The sequence below is a fragment of the Rhinolophus ferrumequinum genome, chromosome 8 (genome assembly GCF_004115265.2).
Source record: "Rhinolophus ferrumequinum isolate MPI-CBG mRhiFer1 chromosome 8, mRhiFer1_v1.p, whole genome shotgun sequence".
NCBI classification, from domain to species: domain Eukaryota; kingdom Metazoa; phylum Chordata; class Mammalia; order Chiroptera; family Rhinolophidae; genus Rhinolophus; species Rhinolophus ferrumequinum.
This window is the reverse complement of record NC_046291.1, coordinates 86054794-86079537: the sequence shown is the minus strand read 5'-3', so window position 1 is coordinate 86079537 and position 24744 is coordinate 86054794.

Here is a 24744-nt window from a genome sequence, read left to right as displayed (position 1 = left end):
AAATCAACCAGATGAAGAGCTACATAGGGCGAGGTGCTGAACAAAAGAGTTTCTGTACCTGTGGAGTTTGGGGCCTAGCACAGTAAAACTTAGAGTTACTCTGGCTTCCCAAACTGGAAGCTCTCTGAAACCCTCCAGTTGGGTTTCTTAGAGGCTTCATTAAATAGGCATGATTGATTGAGTAATTGGTCATCAGTGATTGATTCAACCTCTAGCCCCTTTCCTGGGAAATCAAGGGGTATGACTGAAAGTTCCAGCCCTCTATTCATGTTTGTTTCCCCTGGCAACCAGCCTCCATCCTTACATGCTTTTCAAAAGTCACTTCACTAACATAAACCCAGTTGTGGTGGAAAGGGGCTTGTTATTAATAACAAGACACCTATTTAACCTTCATGGCTCTGAAGCATTTTCAGAAATTGAGGACAAAAGACCAAATATAACAAAAGTTGCTCCCTTGCTTTTATCACTCAGAAAATTCCAAGGGTTTTGGAAGCTGTGACGAAGGAACCAGGGACGGAGACCAAATATATATGAGAAATATATTTTAATCATCTGAATGACCAAAATATGTCTCTTATAAATCAAAATATTGCAAGGACTCTTGACTTTCAGCAACAGTAGTGGTAAGAAAAATGTTAGATGAATGCACAGTTGGTATATCCATCATACTTCTATTTATACTTTTATTCCGAAGATGCATCATTTATATTCTTAAGTTTCATGGCGTTGGGGAATTCCAAAAGCCTGACTTCTTGTAAATTGCAATAGTCATACTATTTTCCATGATATTAATTTATAAATATTTCTACTTGGACTTCACACTTATATAAGCCAAGACAAGAAGTTGAGTGAGGCTTCGGCTGACTTTCATGGTGCTGTATATAAAGAGTTACAGCTATTTCTCAGAGGGGTCTCTCAGGATGCTAGTAAGTGAAAAATAAGAATTTTGAAGGCTTCCATTTAACTAGGGTTTGAGCAAAAACGCTCAGACCATGAGGTGGGAACAATCAGGAATCAGACTTTGAGCAATTGGTGTGAGGTCAGTTTTCAAGGGCTTGGTTTGGATCAAGACAGGAAGCAGACGCCCTACAGGGAGGAGGCAGGCAGCATGAACACCAAGACAAGCATGGAGGAGCCTGTCAGCACAAGAACCCAACAAGGCTGTCCCCCACAATCCAAGGGCTGAAACTAGGTATCCCACACAGTGGTTTACAAGAAACCAGTTTTGTATTCATTCAATAAATATTTATAGCACCTCTTATGTGTCAGCAACTGTTAGGTGCTAAGGATACAGTGGTATACAAAACAGACTTGGTTCTCGCTTAACTAAGTTGACAATATGGTGGAAGGCAGACTAAAAACAAAATCATCATACATATAAAATGTACACTAAAAAAAAACAGCCTTAGTCTTAAGCTTATGAATGGCAAATACAAGAAGCTGTATGAGTGTATATTTGTTATTTTGGAATTAGGAAAGGCTTTCTGAGGAGCCAACCTTAAATTGAGACATGAAGGATTAGTAGAGATTAGACATAGAGAGGGAGGAAGAGAGTTAAGGCAGAAGTGAGACAACACGAGCAGGGGCTGTGGAGGGGGGAAGAACTCGCTGGGTCCATGGCCAGAATACAGTAAGGAAAGGGGCAGCAATGGTTGTGAGACCAGGGCCCTGCAGGGTGCTGTAAACAGGGGTAGGATTTTGGATTTTACGCCAAGTGGAGTGGAAAGCCATTGAAAGGTTTCAACCAGAGGAGAACATCATATACATTGACATTTGTTTAAAAAGCTCATCTTCTCTTCCTAAAATGGAGCAGGGAGACAGTGGAAGCAAAGACAATAAATAGGAAGTTAATGCAGTGGTCAGAGGAGGGCTGACGGTGGCTTGGACTGCGGTAGGGCAGTGTGGATGGAGAGAAACTGGAGGGAATTCTTTTCCACTGCTCTCTGCTGTGACAGAGAGGTGACACCCACCCCCCACTTTCAGTCCCCACTTGGGCACCTATCACAGTTGTTGTTACCCAGGATCATCTAATGGTCCCGTCGATATCAGAGAAAAGAACTCAAGACCACCTAGCAGTTTCCTGGATTAGTAAACCTTGGAAAGGTTTCCATAACCAAGATTCACTTGAAAACTCTCTTTTGTTAGATTGAAAGACTGCTTGATGAGCACAACAAAAGCATTGCATGCTGCTAATTATTCTGGCAGGAGATGCCTGAAATTCTAGAGCCAGACACACACTAGAACTGACCAAATCACAGGAAAAGCAATGTGGCTTAGTTGAAAATCTGTACGAAACTCGTCATTTATTATTAATGGCACCAAGCGCCAAAGGTTCGATGTGAATGTTGGAACTACCTGCCTGCTTTCCACCAGGCATGACAACCTCATACTCTTCCCCCGCCTGAGAGCATTTAATTCCAGGGGAAAAAGGATTTTCAGCAGTCGGCCCTCCAGAGCATCAGCACACTAGGAGAAGTTCTGAGTGCAGAAACCAAAGCATTTCAAAGCGGATGTGGGATTTGTTCTCAGCATAATTTGGAAAGCAAACAGGTTGAGTAGAAACAGGGCCTGAAAAGAAAATGAGTGCTTCTAAGCAGGGCTGTAGGGCACATCCCATGTCATTTCAATGTGAAACCCATGTGTGTCCTTGAACCCTGAAGCTCTGCATTCATTACCTTGCCTTACCTCTGGGTGCACCAAAGAGCAGAAAACACTTAGCTCCTTGATTACTGGCCCCTGTTCTTGACGAGACACAGACTTATGTATAGTTAGAATGCAGAGCCTGGCACAGCAGAACTGGGGTAGGAAGGAAGGTAGGCAGAGCCGTGTAATCTGGACTTTGTGGACGACAGACTACAGAGTGCACAACTGGGAAAGCAGGGGCACAACAACCTTTCATCTTGCCTGCCATTCTTGCCAATAACCTTGTTTAATAAGCTACCATGCCGTCTGCTAAGTCTTCCTTCTGCCACAGGGAATACTTATTCCTGTAAAACGGAGATAAGAGGAGCTCCCTTTATTGATTCCTTGTATTGGCTGAATAACATTTATTCATTCATTATTTATTCAGTAAATATTTAAGCGCCAGATGCTGGGCTTTTTAGACAAGTTACTTAACTTCTCTGAGGACCAGAGGTTTCATTTTTTATAATCACGTTCATAGCATAATTGCAAGGTGATCTTGACAATTCAATTAGATAATATGTTAAAGTAAAAAACACTGGCAATTAGTAGCTGCTCCATCTTTCTTCTTTTCTCTTACCTTGCACCTGGCACCTATCACTCCTACAGTGTGGTATTTCATGTTGCTGAATTTGTGCCCACCTCAGAAAAACAGGCAGCTACACAGCCCTTGGAAATGTCAGGGGAAATTCTACAGTGAATATTCTAGACTAGAGCTACCTCTGTGCTATGGGAGAATAAATGGGAAAACACTTGAAGTTCTTTGCAGTCTGTAAAGGACATGGAATTCGATCTCCACGATGGTAGGATGCATTTACTTGTCCTTCTGTCTGCTGATACCATGGTGATGTCTAAGTACAGCGTGTGGTAGTGGCGGCAGTGGGGGGCTGGGGGGGGGGCAAGGTGAATCTTGTTGTCATCCTGTGGGCCCCCAAATTTGGCATTTTCTGTTCTCTTAGAGGGAAGTGCTTTTTTGGCTGACCTCTGAGTTTCCTATGACAGCACAGAGCTCTGCTCTGCTGCATCAGGGGCTCTGAAAGGTCTCATGAGCAACTTGTTATTTGAAAAGGTACCACAAAGCATCGAGCAAGGCCGACCGCAGAGCAATTTAGAAAAATAAAATATTCATCAGCGGACATTACTGGGAAGGAAACAGCAAAGTTAATTTCATGAACACTCCACAAAATTAATCGTGCAATAGTGTTATGACTCAGCCTCAAAGCCAACATAAAATAATGGAGGAAAAAAATGAAAATAAAATAAATCTATGCCATACATGTGGAGAATGCATGACTGGAAGTTGATTGAAAAATAACTAATAATAAGGTTTAAGCAATACAAATGCTGTCCTTTCATTAGGAAGACAAAACTTACATTTTGCTAATGTTAAAGGTAATAGTCATATCTTGTTTGAATATATTTGATGAGAGCATTAGTTAAGTAGGAAGAAAGAAACCTATGAGCAAAAGCTGGCAAAATAAGAATGGAGTTTGTTTTGCTAACCTTGGTTACAAAATTTTGCAGGCTCCATAGCCTATATTTTCCCCAAAGAGAGTGCCTGGTAAGTCCATTTTTTAATTCTGTTTCACTACAGGGATCATTGAGAAAAATTCCACTCTATAAGGGCCTGCATTACAGTGGGGCCTGCAAAGGAGTGACCAAAACTAAAGCAGTTACTGCTATTTATTGAGCACCTACTCTCTGCTAGTCTCTACGCCAAGCACATGATATATATCACCTCCTTTGAGCCCTCTGTGAGAATGAATTTAAGGAGCAGCAGTGAGAACAGCAGGAGAAAACTGCCAAAGGGACAGAAACCTTGGGTTCTAACCCTACCTCTGTGAAAAACGGCTGCATGGTATTAGACAAGCTATTCAATCTTTCTGTGCCTCAGTTATCTCATCTGGGTAATAATCTTTGTTGTGCCTGCCTCACATGGTTTGGGATAGGGAAAAATAAGATGATGGGCACCAAACAAATAGAACAAATGTCAAGAGTTCTTTTATTGTTCTGTTTTATTTTGCTTTTGGAATCCTTTGAACTTAAAACACGGATCAAAGAAATAAATGAATTCTCTAAACCTATTGAGTGATGGCCTCAGCCTGTTGCTACAGGTTTTTGCAAGGACTAGGAGACTAAATTTCTCCTGCTTTATGATGGATGACCAATGTTTCTTGATTTATCAATTAACTAATCACTTTTGTATCTGGCTATATTTTGTGTTTTTGTTCTCCTTAGATTAGCGATTTTAAATAAAATTAAACAGGCTTCCTAGCCACAGGGCTTTTTATGACTCATGGGGCCACTAAAGTACTGAAAGTCATGTAATAATCACTGTTATCTCTAACTGGAGGTAATGGGTCATCTTATTTATTATTTATCTATTTATTTATTTATCTCTGTGCTTTAATGGTTTTTCCAAGTTTCTAGTGTAATTTTTTTTTTAATCCTAAAATGTACAAAAACATACATTAATAAAGCTTAAATAGGGAGATAGACATCTGGTTAGAAATAGTGAAATAAAATATATCTACCACCAAGTAAAAACACAGTGAGGGTGCGGAAGGGAGAGGATGCCATCTTCATTGAAGTTATAAAATATCCACAACCCATAATAGGTTAAATATGTTAAATTTTAATCAAATACAGGAAATACACAAAGACATAACATGTTCCTTTACGTTCTCACAGGACATAAAGCAATGTAGCAAGGTCTTTAAAAGCCCAAATTACGATTGTCTTATTTAGGACAGCAAGGGTAGGGGTTTGAGAGGCTATTGATACAATACTGAATTTTTGCTCCTGTCAGGGTAAGGGGAGAAGGACAAAAGCAGAAACCAGCAGGAGTGCGTTCTTCTTAAGGGGACACCTGGTGTGACTGGGTAGGTTTTCTGTTTTGGATCTACCTCTCACAGTCAGCTGAAAAAACTAAACACTTAAAACACTAAGGGGAAAGACAAAAAGGGTGGGAGGGAGACAGAAAGGGAAGAAGGGAGGGAGGGAGGGAGGGAGAGAGGGAGGCAGGGAGGGAGGGAAGGAAGTAGGGGGAGGGAAAGGGAGAAAGACTGACTTGTGACATATAGGACTGAGCTGAGCTGTTCAGCACAGAGATTCTATACTTCCTCAGAGAAGTATAGCACTCTTGAGTGCAGAGCCGGTATACTCTAGGGGCAGAATAAATAGCTTAGCTGATGAGAAGTTGTTTGGAAACAACATACATAGATTTAACCTGTCCTCTCTGTGGGTTCATTTCCTCAGCCCCCTATCATATATATTTTAGACCACAGCTAGTCCCAACAGCTTACACAAATGTAATTTATAATTAGTTAGGATCCCGTATAGATAAAAAAGTAAAAAGAAGGAAAATAATGCAATAAACAAAAAATAAATAAAACTACTCTTTGGGACTATGCCAGGAGGAAGGAGAACATTTAAAAGACTATTACATCAAATAAATTATATAAAATAGTACCATTTGCGACAACATGGATGGATCTTGAGATTATAATGCTAAGCAAAATAAGTAAGTCAGAAAGAAAAAGTAGAAAACGATATGATTTCACTGATATGTGGTATATAAAACTGAAAACAACAAAAGAACAAGACAAACAAATGAAGAAACAAAAACTCAAAGACACAGACAAAAGTTTAGTGGTTACCAGAGGGTAAGGGGGGAGGAGGGTGGTAGATGAGGGTAAAGAGGATCAAATATATGGTGATGGAAGGAGAACTGACTCTTGGTGATGAACACACAATGTGAGATATAGATGACGTGTTACAGAATTGTATACCTGAAATCTATTTAACTTTACTAATAATTGTCACCCCAATAAATTTTAATTAAAAAACTAAGAAACAAACATATTGATATGTTATACGTTTGGTGACAATTTCTTTAATAAAGATATTTCTCTTAATTACAAAAATATGATAGTATGTTTTTTTAATTTTTGGAACCTCACCCCCTTTTTCATACTAGTTCCTTGTTTCATAAAACACAGATTCTCATAACACGGCATTTTTAGAAAAAAAAAACCATGTTATACAGGGACTCCATAAATATATATATATATATATATATATATATATATATATATATATATATATAGTTCATATATATATATGAACTAAGTCACTTTATAAAATAATTTTGAAAAACAGAATGACTAGAGAAGCCATGATTTAAGAAAAAAAAAAAAAAACTGGTAATAAGCAACCAATCCATTATAGAATCGTTAGGCAACTGAAAATTATCATAGAACACAATTACATGTAAACTTTGAAAATGTAGTAGAGAGAAACCAGCTCTTTTCACTGAATTGAACTCAGAGACATTTGTTTTAGGTGAGTTCTTGTATATGTAACATTAATCAATGTGAACAATGTCTGGGAATTAAAATTATGCAAAAGAAGGAAATACAGAATTGATTACTTTCTCAGATTAGGGTCATCCAGAAAGATTGCAGAATTATTCAACATTAAATGAAACACAGAATAAAGTAACAGAAGGCCATTGTAGGGTCATGGATGGTATAGATATTATATTAAGAAATACTCATTCTTCTTCATCCTTATACACTACCTTGTTTCATTAATGCAGGAGTTGACCATAGGACTTTCTTTGCTCAATGCAATGTTGCCAAACTTGACACAATCAAGGGCTTTTAATGAGATTGCAAGGTTGAGTGTCTTCTTTCTAGGGTTTACCATTGTTATTAGAAGAATAACAGATAGCTGGTCATCCCTCATCTACCCAGAAGTAAAAATAAAATGGGTGCTTAAAGACTGGAAAGATGAGCCATAGGCTGCCAGAAAATACTTTCAAAACATGTACCTGATAAAGGGCTCATATCCAAAAAATATAAAGAACTCTTAACACTCAATAATAATAAAAAAATAAAACAATTTTCTAATGAGCAAAAGATAAAAACACCTCAGGTGGACATACAGATGGCAAATAAGCACATAAAAGAATTCTTAACATCATTTGTCACTAATAAATTGAACATTAAAGCAACAATGAGTTACTTCTAAATAGCTAAAATTCAATATACAACAATACCAAATGTTGGCAAAAATGTAGAGCTCTCATTAAATGTTGGTGAAATTGCAAAATGCTATAGTCACTTTGGAAGGAAGTTTTGCAGTTTCTGATAAATATAAACATACTCTTAACATACAATTCAATAATTGTGCTCATACTTGTTTGCCCAATGATTTTAAAACATGCCTATACAAAAGCCTGCATACAAAACTTTATAACAGGTTTATTCAAAATTATATCAAACTATAAACAATGAAGAGGTCCTTCAACAGGTGAATGTATAAACAAACTGTGGTATATCATACAATGGAATACTATTCAGTGATGAAAAGAAACAAGCTATCAAGCTACAAAGACGTAGAGGAAATGCATATTGCTCAGTGAAAAAAGTCAGTCTGAAAAAGGATACATAATGTAGGATTCCAATTATATGACATCCTGGAAAGGGCAAAACTGTAGAGACAGTAAAATTTCAGTTTTTGCTATGTGTTTAGAAGAAGGGATGAATAAATGAAGCATGAGGTATTTGTACAGTGGTGAAACTATTTTATATAATACTTTAATGGTGGTACATGACATTACACATTTATCAAAACCCACAGAACTTTACAACACAAAAAAATGAATTTTAATGTATACAAATTTTAAAATTTCATTTAGGAGTTTGGGAAATCCCCAGAAACAATACAGTTTATAAAAGAGAATCTAATTGTATTAAAAATATATGAAAGAGATTTCTTGCCAAGATGGTGGAGTAGATACATGCTGGGCTCACCTCCTCTCAGGACCACATCAATTATAACTAAACCACAGAACAATGATTATTAAGAATTGCTTGAAGTCTAGCTGAGCCAAAGCCTTACAACTACCGACATACAGAAGAAACCATCTAGAGACTGGTAGGAGGGGCAGAGATGCAGAACGGGCTAGTCCCATAGCCGCGTTTGACCATTAAAAATCAGGAGGGATATCTTGGCCACAGAGGTTTCCCCTGAGGAGCGAGGGGTCCCACCCCTCCCGAACCCAGAGTTTCAGTGCTGGGGAGAGTAGTCCCCATAACCTTTTGTTGTGAAAACCAGCAAAGATTGTGGTTGAGTGAAACGGAGGATGGCTGCACTCACAGGTGCTCCTATTAAAGAGACCACACAAGGACTTACTTGTTGATGGATTCACTCACGCTGAGCTCCAGCGCTGGGGCAGCAGCTCAAAAGGTGCCAGGAACATACAGGGAGGAACTTAATTGTCTAGCTTCAGAATGAGGGCTGGAAGGGCAGCTTTCTGCTGGACAAAGGAGCTGGCAGAAGCCATTGTTTCTGTGTTGAGTCCTCTCGCTTCCCTGCGTGCAGGCGCAGGCAGCTGTCCTATCTGAGTCTCCCTCACACTATCACCTTTCATCTGCCCTGCCCTACCAATTCCCGGAGACCATGCCCCACCCAATTTGGGGGCACACCCAAGCTGCTTCCAGTAGCATTTATGTATAAATGGCCTGCCTAGGCTCATGCTGCAGATTTTCCTAAAATCTTGCAAAGGATCACAAAACCAAACAAGCAGCATTTGGCTTCTGTGTGTCCGTACATCTGGCTGAGCAGCCCTAACTGGCACTAGTGACCACCAGCCTTGGTTCATGGTTTGGCCTCTCAAGGCAACTTCAAGAACAACACAGGTGGTGGCCATCTCTGGGTTGCTTTGTGGCTCATTCCAAGTAGCCCCAGGCAGGCACAAACTGTGGCTGGACTTGGCCTGTAGTAGGTCCCCTCCCAGGAGGTGCTGGGGCTGGCTAACCCAGTGGCCATCTTCAGACTGGGCCAGAGCATCACCCAGCCATCTCCAAGGATGACACATCAAAAGGGCAGACTGTGCAGACACAAGAGCCCCACTAGAGAGAACCCTACTCTGTAGGGTCAGCCCTTGCACAACAGCTCCTCCACTTTAATCACAGCCAGTCCTCACAACCAATGAGCCCAAGGGTCAATCCCTCCCACTGATGTGCAACCAGCAACCAATGCTCAACTACAACAGGAGGACACACACAATCCAAACAAGGGTAACACCTGCAGCACCCAGCTCTGGTGACCAGAAGGACTGCACCACTGGGTCCCACAAGACACCTACTACATGAGGCCACTCTATTAAGACTGGAGGCATAGCAGCCCTACAAAGAAAAAAAAAAAAAAAACACAGAAAGACAGCCAAAATGGGGAGACCAAGAAACATTTCCTAAATGAGAGAAGAAAACAAAGCTCCAGAAAAAGAACTAAACAAAATAGAGACAAGAAATATACCAGATGCAGAATTCCAAACACTAGTTAGAAGGATGCTCAATGATCTTAGGGAGAACTTCAACAAAGAGACAGAAAACAAAAAATAACCTCTCAGAAGTAAAAGAAAATGTCAATAACTACATATCTATCAAATGTAAATAAATTAAATGCTCAAATCAAAAGATAGGGTGGCTGAATGGATAAGAAAACAGATCCTTATATACTCCCTACAGGAGACTCACTTCAGCTCAAAAGACACATAGAGACTGAAAGTAAAGAGATGGGAAAAAGATATTTCATGAACAAGGAAACAAACAAAAAACAGTGGTAGCAATACTTATACCAGACAAAATAGGCTTGAAAATAAAGGCTATAACAAGTGACAAGGAAGGACCCAGTAATCCCACTTCTGGGTAATTATCCAAAGAAACTCAAAATGCAACTTCAAGGGGACGTGTGCATCCATATGTTCATTGCAGCATTGTTTACAATGGCCAAGATGTGGAGGCAGCTGAAGTAGCCATCGATGGATGAATGGACAAAGAGAAAGTGATACGTATATGCAATGAAATATTCCTCAGCCATGGAAGGTAATGGGTTCTTGCCATCTGTGGCAGCATGGATGGCTCTTAAAGATGTTGTGCTGAATGGAATGTGTCAGACAGTGAAAGACAGAAGCAATGTGATTTCACTTATATGTGGAATGTAAGGAACAAAATTAATAAAAAAAACAAAACAGAAACAAACTCATAGATACAGAGAACATTTTAATGGTTACCAGATGGGAGGGGGTTGGGCAGTTGGTAAAAAGAGTAAAGGATTAAGTACATATTGGTTGCTACAAAATAGTCATGGGGATGTAGGGTATAGCATAAGAAATATAGTCAATAATATTGTAATAACTATGTATGATATCAGATGGGTACTAGATTTATTGGGGTGATATATGGGAGGGGTTTGGGTGAAAAAGTGAAGGCATTAAGAAGGACAAATTGGTAATTACAAAATAGTCATGGGGATTTAAAGTAAAGCATAGGGAATACAGTCAGTAATATGGTAATAACTATGTATAGTGCCAGGTGCGTACTAGACTAAGCAGTGGGATTACTTCTTAAATTGTATAAATGTCTAACTATATGCCATACACCTGAAATTAATATAAAATGATATTGAATGTCAACTGCAATTGAAAATTTTAAAAAGGTGGTGGGGAAGAGGTGAAAGAGAATAGGAGGTTATTCTCCTGTTTTATAACTGGAGAGTTATAAAACAAATAAGTCATGGGGATGTCATGTACATACAGCATGGGGAATATAGTCAATAATATTGTGATAACATGGTACAGTGTCAGATGGTTGCTGGACTCATGGTGATCACTTTAGGTATACAAATGTTGAATAACTATGGCGTACACCTCAAAGTAATATAATATTATGTGTTAGTTATATTTTAATAAAAATATTAAAATATATAAAACAATCTCACTGAAGAAGATTAGAGGAAAATGTGTTGAATTAAGTACTTTGGAAATGAGTAGCATCAATAAGACTAAAGGAAAAAGGAATTGTACATAAGCACCATATTCTAATTGATAAAATCATTTTCCATGAGGTTTAGGTGAACAATTCTCACACTGCTATATGTGTAACTGAAAATGAACAAATAAGTAAATGAATGGTGGATGGTGGGAACTAGATTTCTTACTGTTGGAATGAAAGGTTACAAACCAGCAAGGGTAAATAGCTAGAATGATCCAAGTGGTAATGGATTAGAGTTGGAGACCTCAGTAAGAACTCATGTATAACTTAATCTAGATACAGTTCATTACATATAGAAATATTTATAGGTATGTAGATAAATATGGGTTAGTATACACACATACTTTTGCTTTTTCAGGTAAGAGGGCCTAAAAGAAATGACATCTCAGTAGCAATGGGCATGCTTAGCACCAAGATCTTGGTTTCTAATACCATTTTCCAAGAAGAAACTAAGACTTATTGGAGAAATGGTAGATTCTGGTACCAGAGCAGGAAATATACAAGATGAGTCTGGGTCATCTTGCAGTCCAGAACGTAAGGAAGTGCACAAACACATATACTGATTGGGGTACATGAAAGGGCACGAGAGACAAATGAGAGAGGTTCCAATAGCCAATGCTAGAACCATTTAAGTAAATGAATGGTGGATGGTGGGAGCTAGATTTCTTACTGTTGGAATGAAAGGTTACAAACCAGCAAGGGTAAATAGCTAGAATGATCCAAGTGGTAATGGATTAGAGTTGGGGACCTCAGTAAGAACTCATGTATAACTTAATCACTGAAAATGGCACTTTATTTCTATGAACTTCTTCCTCCAAATCCATAACTTCAACCTAATGACAAGAAAAAGATCAGAAAAATGCCAATAGAAGGACATGCTACAATATTCCCGACCAATATCCCTCAAAACTGTCAAGGTCATTAAAAATAAAGAAAGTCTAAGAAACTGTCACAGCCAAGAGGAGCCTAAAGAGATACGACAACTACGTTTGCTATGGTATCCCAGATGGGACCTTGGAACAGAAAATGAACACTAAGGTAAAAACTAAAGAAATATGAATACACTAGGGACTTCAGTCAATAACAATGTGGCAGTATTAGTTTATTAATTATAACAAATGTACTATACTAATAGAACATATTAAAATAAGGGAACTGGGCAGGGGGTGGCATATGGAAACTCTCAGCACTATTTCTGTAAATCGAAAACTGCCTGGATCTATTAATAAATGAGGAGCCCAGCCCAGACAGACCCATCGCAGGAGACTGAGTTTCCATCCAGCCTAAGCCTGCTGACTCACAGAGCTGGAAGGGGAATTCTGGAAATTCCTGGAATTCCTAAAATAGAGGACATGGACCCTCATCTTTGCTAAATATTGCCAAACTGCTCCCCCAGATGATTCTACTATTTAAACTCCTACCAGATGCATACATTTCATTTCTCCCATATTTACTCCCATTTGGCAACACAAATACTTTTTTTTTTTTGCTAATCTAACCAGTGAAGTATTTTCCTTCTCTGAATTTGCATATCACTGATTCCTAGTAAAGGTAGGCATCTTTTATCAATAAACAATCCAGGAGGCATTTCAATAGGTAAGGACATTTTTAAAACATGGATCCCATAACATTATCATGAAAATTACAATAATTCCTTAAAACATCTTAACATTTACTTCAAGTTCAATGTTCCCTCATTGTTGAAAATATATTTTAAAAGTTAATTTGCATTGGTTTCCAAGCAAGGTCCACACATTGCAATTATATTATGTGTGTCATAAGTCTCTCTTAATATATAATAGTTCTCCCTCTTTTTTGTGCTATTTATTATTTGGAAAAACTAAATCAATGGTCATATAGAATAGATATTCTATATTTGGCTGATTAAATTTTCTTGATGTCATTTAACATTTAACTTCTCCCCACTACCCGTCCTTATTTTTCGTAAAGTGGGTGTTACATCTACAGCCCTGAACAGATATGGGCTTTTTCCTTATCAACAATACTTTATAATATTTCTGTACGCTTCCTATTGTCTTACATCAACAGAAGTATAATGCCCTGTTTGCCCTCCCCCTGGTGATGAAAGTTTAATTAGTGAATTCAGGTCATGTCAGTCTGATCCATCTCAAATAAAATTTCACACCTAATGTTTCTTATCTAATGTTTTTAGCATCTATTGATGACCATCATCTAGATCCATTAGGGTGTGTAAATGTGGGTGTTTTTTTTTTTATTTCTATCATTCCACCTCATGTTTTAGCTATGATTCTTTAAAAAAAAAATAATCTTCCTTCATCAATTATTTTCCTGCTCTGAAATACAATTCCTACAGGAAAGATGACGTACTCTCTCATTTGAAATACAAACTGTTTGAATCTGGAAGATATCGCTACCACTTTTTCTGCCGGTGGATGAGGGGAGCCGATTGGGGATTTCTTCAGCATGCAATTCCTTTTCCAGGGCAATTAGTTGAGCACCTCATGCCCACCCTCCTCATCCTCACCCTCTTCGTCATCTTCTTGCCAGCGCTTCACCTGGGGAGTACCTAGATACCATCTCTGCCAAAAAGGCTGAGTAGGAATCAGTGTAGCAGGAAGATGACAGTGACACTGTTGTCTCCTTTGGTGTTATTGACTAGCATTGACGGTCTTCAAGGTGGCTTTCTATTGTAAGAGACTGGAAGCAACATGTGACAGCCTACCTGGCACAGTTTCACATGGCATGATTTTTTTTTGCTCTGGATCTCTTGGTATATGTTAGAATTGGTAAAATAGACATGCAATAATTAAAAATGAAGCCAAAGTTTATGTTGGTACCTTCTTTCTCCTTAAATATTTGTTTCTGTACAATACCAAAAAAGAGCACCACTGAAGAAATCTGAGTTTAAAAAAAGCACAAATTTCCTTTATGGTCTTTAGCAGGAAATATCTTTTATTTTTCAGTCCCTTCCTATATACTACTATTACGCCAAGTACTTTAAAATACATAATTTTGACTTCACCAAAAACCTTGCAAGCTTGTTTTATAAGTAAAATGCCCAGGATCATTCAGAGCATTAAATGGTGGGACTGAGATTCTAACCTAGATCAGTGTTGTTCCAAGATCGGTATTCTTTCCTTTGTCCCACACCACCAGAAACATTTATTGAACATCTTCAATCTCCAAGGTACTGGATGAACAGAGTAATACGGTGGTCCCTGCCCTCTACAACCTTGCTACTTGCTACTTGCTACTCAGTGTGGTCTGATGTCCAGCAGCAAAGACATTACCTAGGAGCTTTTTAGCTATAAAGAATCTTGGACTTCACTGCAAACATAATGAATCAGAATCTGTACTTAAGATATGTAGGTGTTTCATCTGTACATAAACATTATATTTGAGACAAAGAATTTTCAATCTAGTTGTGAAAATAGTACACTAACATTCAAAAAGAAAATTAATCACACGGAGGTGTCAGAGATGAGTACACTGTGTGCTGCAACATACTGCTCTGTGGGGATACACAGGAGCTCGGTGTGTAGCACACACCCAGGGAAGAATGTGTGGAGGAGACAGAGCTCAAGGGGAGTCACGCAAAATTCTTTGGTAATATGGAGAGATTGTTCTGAGTAGAAAGGCTGTGACAATGAAGTTATCGTGGAGAAGGCATTTATAGAATGTATGAGACAGGGTTGACTCTGCCACAAATGAGCATTCCTTAGACTCTCAAGGAAAGGGCAGAGGCTGTGGTTTCATCTCTGTTCTCCCAGGATCTTACCCAGAGTCTAGCATTTGGTTGGTATTCAATAAATATTTATTGAATGAAAGGCACTTCTTAAAAGTTATATTTTCTGGAGATCTGGTCCAGATGGTGGAGTAGGTAAATGCTGTGCTGGCCTCCTCTCACGAGCACATTAAAATTATAGCTAAACTACAGAACAACCATCATTGAGAATCACCTGAAGTGTAGCTGACGTGAAGCCCCCTAACTACGGACATACAGAAGAAGCCACCTCCAGAATGGTAGAAGGGGCAGAGATGCAGAACAGGCTAGTTCCAAACCCACATGTGACCATTAAAAATCAAAAGGGATACCTTGGCTGTGGAGATACCTCCCTGGAGGAGGGAGCGGTCTCAGCCCAGGGTTTCAGTGCTGGGGAGAGAAGTCCACATAATTTCTGGTTGTGAAAACCAGCAGAGATTGTGGTTGAATGAGAAGGGGGGAGCTACACTCTCAGGCACTCCTCTTAAATGGCCCATGCACGCACTTACTCACAGACATTCTCATTCACTCTGAGCTCCAGTGCTGGGGCAGCAGCTAGAAAGGTGCCAGGGACATACAGGGAGGAACTGAATTATTTAGCTCCAGGGTAAGGGTTGAAGGGGCTCCTTTCTCCTGAACAAAGGAGCTGGCCAAAGCCATTGTTTCTTGGTTGAGCCCTCCCTACTCCTGGCGTGCAAATGCAGGTAGCCACCATATCTGAGTGTCCATTAACCTGGCTAACATTGTTCATTTGCCCTGATTCCCTGAGACCACACTCCTCCCAACATTCAGGAACACCCAATCCGCTTCCAATGGCTTTCCTACATAAATGGCTTGTCTTGGCACATGCTGCAGACTTTCCTAAGATCTCTTGAAGTTTCATAAAACCCAAACAAGCAGCATCTGGCTTTGGTGTGTCCTGTACCTCTGGCTGAGCCGCCCCAAGCCCAGCACTAGCAACAGCGGGCCTCAGTTCCCAGCTTGGCCTCTCAAGGCACCTCCAAGCCCAGTGCAAGTGCCAGCCATTGTGGATTCCTTTGTGGCTCATGCTTAGCCCTGGACAGAACAGAGACTGCAACTGAACTTGTCCCACAGTAACACCCCTCCCTGGAGGCCTGGGACTGGCACACTTGGTGGCCAGCTTTGGACCCAGCCAAAGCCAACACCCACCACCTCTGGGGACGACACTCTCAAAGGGCACACTTGGGAGGCACCAGAGAACTGCTAAAGTAACCCTGCTCCACAGCGTCAGCCCCTGCACAATAGCTCCTCCACTAGAGTCCCAGACATTACTCACAACAAATCAGCCCAAGGGTCAGTCCCTCCCATTTATGTGCAACCAGCAACCAAGGCTCAACTACAACAGGAGGGTAAACACAACCCACACAAGGGACACACCTGGAGCACCCATCTCTGGTGACCAGGGAGACTGCATCACTTGGTCCCAAGGACATCTATACATAAGGCCACTCTACTTAGACTGGGAATATAGCAGCCCTACCTAATACATAGAAACACACACAGGGAGGCAGCCAACAGGGGGAGACAAATAAACATGTCCCAAATGAAAGAACAGAACAAAGATCCAGACACAGAACTAAACAGAATGGAGACAAGCAATCTACCAGTCTCAGAGTTTAAAACACTGGTTTTAAGGATGCTCAATGAAGTTAGAAAGAATATTAACAGATGGGAAAAATAAAAACAGAGAAACAAACATAAAAAAGAACCAGCCAGAAATTAAGAATACAATAACTGAAATGAAGAATACATTTGAGGGAATCAACAGTAGATTAGATGAAGCAGAGGATCGAATCAGCAATTTAGAAGATAAGGTGTCAATAAAAGCCAAGCAAAACAACAAAAAGAAAAAAAAATCCAGAAAAATTAAGACCATTTAAAGAGCCCCTGGGACAACATAAAGTCGCCAACATTTGCATCATAGGGGTAGCAAAAGGAGAAGAGAGAGAGCAAGGAATTGAAAACCTATATGAAGAAATAATAACTGAAAACTTCCTTAACATGGCAAAGAAATATATATACAAGCCCAGAAAGAACAGAGAGTCCCAAACAAGATAAACCAATAGAGGTCCACACCAAGAAACATCATAATTAAAATGCCAAAGGTTAAAGACAAAGAAAGAATATAAAAACAGCAAGAGAAAAGCAGTCGGTTACCTACAAGGGAGCTCCCATAAGACTGTCAGCTGATTTCGCAACAGAAACTTTGCAGGGCAGAATGGATTGGCACAAAATATTCAAAGTAATGAAAAGCAAGTATCTACAACTAAGATTACTCTACCCAGCAAAAACTATCATTAAGAATCAAAGGACAGATAAAGAGCTTCCCAGACAATAAAAGGATAAAGTAGTTCATCACCACCAAACCAGAATTACAAGGAATGTTAGAGGGCCTTCTTTAAGGCAAAAAAAAAAAAAAAAAAAGAGAGAGACAGATAAAAAATATGAATAATAAAATGGCAATAACTACTTATCTATCAACAACTAGTTTGTTTTCTTTTTTCTATTCTTTTTTTTTTAATTTATTGGGGTGACAATTGTTAGTAAAATTACATAGATTTCAGGTGTACAATTCTGTATTACATCATCTGTAAATCCCATTGTGTGTTCACCACCCAGAGTCAGTTCTCCTTCCATCACCATATATTTGACCCCCTTACCCTCATCTCCCATCCCCACCCCCCTTACCCTCTGGTAACCACTAAACTATTGTCTGTGTCTATGAGTTTTTGTTTCTCATTTGTTTGTCTTGTTCTTTTGTTGTTTTTGGTTTATATACCACATATCAGTGAAATCATATGGTTCTCTGCTTTTTCTGTCTGACTTATTTCTCTTAGCATTATACTCTCAAGATCCATCCATGTTGTCAAAAATGGTCCTATATCATCTTTTCTTACTGCCGAATAGTATTCCATTGTGTATATATACCACAGCTTCTTTATCCATTCATCTATCAAAGAACATTTTGGTTGTTTCCATGTCTTGACCACCGTAAACAAAGCTGCAATGAACATTGGAGCACACGTGTCTTTATGTATTAATGTTTTCAGATTTTTGGGGTAGATACCCAGGAGAGGGATTGCTGGGTCATATGGTAATTCTATTCAGAATTTTTTGAGGAACCTCCACACTGCCTTCCAGAGCAGCTGCACCAGTCTGCATTCCCACCAACAGTGTATGAGGGTTCCTTTTTCTCCAAAGCCTCTCCAACACTTGTTACTATTTGTCTTGTTGATGATAGCCATTCTGACTGGGGTGAGGTGATATCTCATAGTGGTTTTTATTTGCATTTCTCTGATGATTAGTAATGTTGAGCATTTTTTCATATGTCTATTTGACATTTGTATGTCCTCTGGAGAAATGTCTCTTTAGGTCCTCTGCCCATTTTTCAATTGGGTTGTTTTGTTTTTTGTTGTTCAGTTGTATGTGTTCCTTGTATATTTTGGATATTAGCCCCTTATCGGAGGCACTGTTTGTAAGAATCTTCTCCCATTCAGCTGGTTGCCTCTTTATTTTGTCGATGGTTTCTTTTGCTGTGCAGAAGCTTTTAAGTTTCGATGTAGTCCCATTCGTTTATTTTAGCTTTTACTTCCATTGCCTTTGGAGTCAAATTCATAAAATGCTCTTTGAACCAAAGGTCCATAAGCTTAGTACCTATGTTTTCTTCTATGCAGCTTACTGTGTCAGGTCTTATGCTTAAGTCTTTGATCCATTTTGAATTAATTTTGGTACATGGTGACAGATAGCAGTCCAGTTTCATTCTTTTGCACGTGGCTATCCAATTCTCCCAGCACCATTTATTAAAGAGGCTGTCTTTTCGCCATTGTATGTTTATAGATTCTTTGTCAAAAATTATCTGTCCATATTTATGTGTTATTTTTTCTGGGTTCTCAATTCTATTCTATTGGTGTATGTGTCTGTTTTTCTGCCAGTACCACGCAGTTCTGATTATTGTAGCCCTGTAGTACAAGCTAAAGTCAGGGAGTGTGATACCTCCAGTATTGTTCTCTTTTCTTAAGATTGCTTCGGCTATTCGGGGTCTTTTGTGGTTCCAAACAAATCTGATGATTTTTTGTTCTATTTCTTTAAAAGATGCCATTGGTATTTTGATGGAGATTGCATTAAATCTGTATATTGCTTTGGGTAATATGGCCATTTTAACTATGTTGATTCTTCCAATCCATGAGCACAGAACGTCTTTCCATTTCTTTGTGTCTTCTTCAATTTATTTTAAAAATGTCTTATAGTTTTCAGCATATAGGTCTTTCACATCCTTGGTTAAGTTGATTCCTAGGTATTTTATTCTTTTTGCTGCAATTGCAAAAGGAATTGTTTTTTGTATTTCTTTTTCTGAGATTTCATTGTTAGTATATAGGAATGCAATGGACTTTTGTACATTGATTTTGTAGCCAGCAACTTTCCTGTATTCGTTGATTGTTTCTAATAGCTTTTTGGTGGAGTCTTTAGGGTTTTCTATATATAGCATCATGTCATCTGCAAAGAGTGATAATTTAACTTCTTCGTTCCCAATTTGGATGCCTTTTATTTCTTTCGCTTGCCTGATTGCTCTGGCAAGGACTTCCAACACTATGTTGAAAAGCAGAGGTGATAGGGGACAGCCCTGTCGTGTTCCTGAACGTAGAGCAAAGGGCTTCAGTTTTTCACCTTTAATTATGAGATTAGCTGAGGGTTTCTCATAGATGGCCTTTATTATGTTAAGGTATTTTCCTTCTATACCTATTTTATTAAGTGTTTTAATCATAAATGGATATTGTATCTTGTCAAATGCTTTTTCTGCATCAATTAATATAATCATATGATTTTTGTCCTTTATTTTGTTTATGTGATGTATCACATTGATGGATTTGCAGATGTTGAACCATCCTTGTGCCCCGGGGATGAACCCAACTTGGTCGTGATGAATGATCTTTTTAATGCATTGTTGTATTCTATTTGCTAGAATTTTGTTTAGGATTTTTGCATCTGTATTCATCAGAGATATTGGTCAGTAGTTTTCTTTTTTTGTGTTGTCCTTACCAGGTTTTGGTATCAGGGTAATGTTGGCCTCATAAAATGAGTTAGGGAGTACTGTCTCTTCTTCAATGTTTTGGAAGAGTTTGAGCAGATTGGTATTAGATCCTCTTTGAAGGTTTGGTAGAATTCACTAGTGAAGCCACCTGACCCGGACTTTTGCTTTTGGGAAGGTTTTGGATGACTGATTCAATTTTTGTTACTGGTGATCAGTCTGTTTAGATTTTCCAGTTCTTCATGGTACAGCCTTGGAAGGCTGTATGTTTCTAAGAACTTGTCCATTTCTTCTAGGTTATTGAATTTGGTGGCATACAGTCCTTCATAGTATTTTTGGATGATCCTTTGTATTTCTGTTGTGTCCATGGTAACTTCCCCTTTTTCATTTCTGATTTTGTTAATTAGTATCTTCTCTCTTTTTGTCTTAGTGAGTCTAGCCAAGGGTTTGTCAATTTTGTTAATCTTTTCAAAAAACCAGCTCTTTGTCACATTAATTTTTCCTATTGTCTTTTTGTTCTCTATTTCATTTAGTTCTGCTCTGATTTTTGTTATTTCCTTTCTTCTGCTGACCTTGGGTTTCATTTGTTCTTTTTCTAGTTCTTTAAGGTGTAACATAAGGTTATTTATTTGGGATTTTTCTTGTTTCTTGAGATAGGCCTGTAATGATATAAATTTCCCTCTTAAAACTGCTTTCACTGCATCCAAAAAATTTTGGTAGGATGTATTTTCATTGTCATTTGTTTCTATGTATCTTTTGATCTCTCCTCTAATTTCTTCTTTGACCCAGTTGTTCTTTAAAAGTATGTTGTTTAATCTCAATGTATTTATGTTTTTTCCTGCTTTCTTTTTGTAGTTGATATCCAATTTCAAAGCCTTGTGATCAGAGAATATGCTTGGTATGATTTTAATCTTCTTAAATTTGCTGAGGCTGATTTTATGTCCCAATATATGGTCTATCCTTGAGAATGTTCCATGTACACTAGAAGAAAATGTATAGTCTAATGTTTTAGGATAAAGTGCTCTATATATGTCAACTATGTCCATTTCATCTAATGTGTCATTTAGGGCTGCTATTTTGTTATTTACTTTCTGTTTGGATGATCTATCCATAGCTGTCAATGATGTATTTAGATTCCCCTAGTATAATTGTGTTTTGGTCAATTTCTCCCTTTAGTTCTGTTAGCAGTTGCTTGGTATATTTCGGTGCTCCTTGATTGGGGGCATAAATATTGATGACTGTTATGTCTTCTTGTTGTATAGTCCTCTTTACCATTATGAAATGTCCATCTTTGTCTCTTATTACTTGTTTCACCCTGAAGTCTGTTTCATCTGATATCAGTATGGCAACACCTGATCTTGTCTGGATACCATTTGCTTGGAGTGTCAATTTCTACCCTTTCACTTTGAGTCAATGCTTGTCCTTGTAGCTGAGATGTGTCTCTTGGAGACAGCATATGGTTGGGTTTAGTTTTTTGATCCAATCTGCTACTCTGTGCCTTTATATTTGGTGAGTTCAGTCCACTTACATTTAGGGTGATTATTGATAAGTGAGGATTTCCTGTCATTCTATCTATAGTTTTCTGGTAAGGCTGTGTCTCCATTATTTCTTTGCCTTTTTGTTGTTTTCTATTATTTCTGTGTGGTGGTATTCCTTAATGTTTCCCTCTGTTTCTTCTTTTATCACAGTATATATTCCAGTTCTGGATTTTTTTTGAGTGGTTATCCTTAAGTTTATGTAAAAGAAAGTTTGATATTTAGAGTATTCCATTTTCTTCAGCACGCTTACTTTCTCCATTCCCATATTCTGGCTCAGGCCTTTTACTCTCCCCCTTTTTATATTTTGGTTGCCACAAATTGTCCCTGTCGATGGTAGTCGAATAGCCTCCTTTGGTATTTCTGGTAGTGCAAGTCGTGTATTAGAAAATTCCCTCAGCTTCTGTATGTCTGGAAAGGTCTTTATTCCTCCTTCATATCTAAAGTATACCTTTGTTGGATACATTATTCTTGGCTCATAATTTCTCTCTTTCAATAGTTTGAATATTTGGTTCCACTCCCTCCTGGCTTGTAGAGTTTCTGCTGAAAAATCTGATGATAATCTAATGGGCTTTCCTTTGTAGGTTACCGTCTTCTTTTCCCTGGCTGCCTTGAGGATTCTTTCCTTTACGTTGATTTTAGACAGCTTCAATACAATGTGCCTTGGAAAAGGCCTTTTGGGATTGAGGTTATTAGGTGTTCTATTTGCTTCTTGGGTTCGAGGATCCAGTTCTGTCCACAAGTTTGGGAAGTTCTCATCAACGATTTGTTTGAATATATTCTCTGTTCCCTTCTCTCTTTCTTCTCCTTCTGGTATGCCCATTATTCTTATATTGCTCTTTCTGATGGTCAGAAAGTTCTTGTAGAGTTCTTTCATTTCTTTTAAGTCTCAATTCTCTTTCTTCTTCCATCTGTGTCATTTCCAGGTTACTATCTTCGATGTCACTGATTCTTTCCTCCATCTGGTCAACTCTACTACCTAAGCTGGTTATTTCATTCTTAATTTCTTCTATTGAGTTCTTAATCTCCAGAAATTCTATGTGATTCTTTTTTAAAATTTCAATCTCTTTGATAAAATGCTCATGTTGTTTTTTGATTGTGTTTCTGAGTTCATTAAACTGCCTTTCTGTGTTTTCTTGCATCTCGTTGAGTTTTTTCAGAACTGCAATCTTGAATTCTCTGTCATTTAAGTCACATATTTCCATATCTTTAAGTTCCTTTTCTGGAGACTTTCACTTTCTTTCTGAGCTGGCTTGTTGCCTTGGTTATTCATGGCAATTACTGATTTATTATTTCTCTTCCTAGACATCTACAGGAGTGGCTTCTGCAACAGGTTGATAGGAAGAGGTCTTTCTTTTGTTTTCCAGTACTTGTTGGTAGAATGTTTTATTTTCTCTCCGACTGCAGCCTTTTTTTCTCTCTCATACGGTAGTGCTATGTTCTTCTGCATTATTCCAACTTCCCAAGCAATGGGGGCATTCCCTGGGAGATGGACTTCTCCTCTTTAAATTGTTCGCCTGGGTCACAGGGCGCAGTGTCCGTGTGCGTATGCGGAGAGCTTTTGAAGTTCCCAAGCTCTTCCTGCACCAGATTCAGAGCCCGTACGTGTCAGCCGTTCTGTTTACTCCTGCAGGGATCTGCCCAGATATGTGGGGCCAGGGGCGGGGTGAGTTGTGAGAGGGGGCCCAGAGCAATGGCGGCGACCACCACCACAGCCGGTCCTGTTTCCACAGCTCCCTCCCCTTTGCCAGAACTAGTTGGGTTACGAATTTGTGTCTGTGGTCCACAGTTCTCAGAACAGCAAACATTCTGTTATTTTGATCTGACACTGCTACTGTTCCACTTGTAGCACCTGGCACGTGGGGGCAGGGCGATCTCTGGGAAGGTAGGGAGGGGGCGGCTAGCCTCATTGCCTAAGGCTGCCGTTCTCTGCTTGGCAGTGAGGGCTTAAACCACCATTCTCAGCCTTTTTCCTTCAGTCTTTTCTCTGAGGTCTCTGCCATGAGCGTTGGGTTCAGCCGTGTTATATGCTGTCCCCTCAGCCCTGTGGGACATAAGCGGAGCCCTAGCAGTCTCAGTTCTTCCCTCTCCCGCAGCTGCAGTAGTTCCAGGATGCAGTGAGCTCGCAGCACTGAGCTAGGTCTCAGTCCTGTGCCCGCACGGCTCCATCTCCGCACTTCTCCCTTCCCTCCTCCCCCGCTCGCGAGATTCGCCCACCTTTAGGTGAATTCGGTAGTGGGCCTCTTCGTCTTGCCTGTCTGTTGTACATGGAGTCTTTTGTGGAGTTATAGTTGTTCGATTAGTTGTAAATTCCAGGGGATATTTACAGAGGCTCACCTCATGCCGCCATTTTGATGACGTCTCCAAACAATCAGTTTTAATGTAAACAGATTAAATGTTCCAATCAAAAGATAGGGTAACTGAATAGATAAGAAAACAAGTCCCTTACATACGCTGCCTACAAGATATTTAACTTCAGATCAAAAGACACGCAGAGACTGAAAGTAAAGGGATGGGAAAAGATATTTCATGAAAATGGAACAAACAAACAAAAAAGTTCTGGTGGCAATACTTATATCAGACAAAATAGACTTGAAAACAAAGGCTATAATGTGTGGCAAAGAAGGACCTAGTGATTCCACTTCTGGGTAATTACCCATAGAAACCCAAAATGTTACTTCAACAGAATGTGTGCATCTGTATGTTCATTGCAACATTGTTTACAATGGCCAAGATGTGGAGGCAACCTGGCTGTCCGTCGATGGATGAATGGATAAAGAGTAGGTGGTACATATATACAATGGAATATTGCTCGGCCCTGGAAGGGAACCGTTCTTGCCATCTGCAGCAGCATGAATGGTTCTGGAAGGTATTGTGCTGAGTGGAATGTGT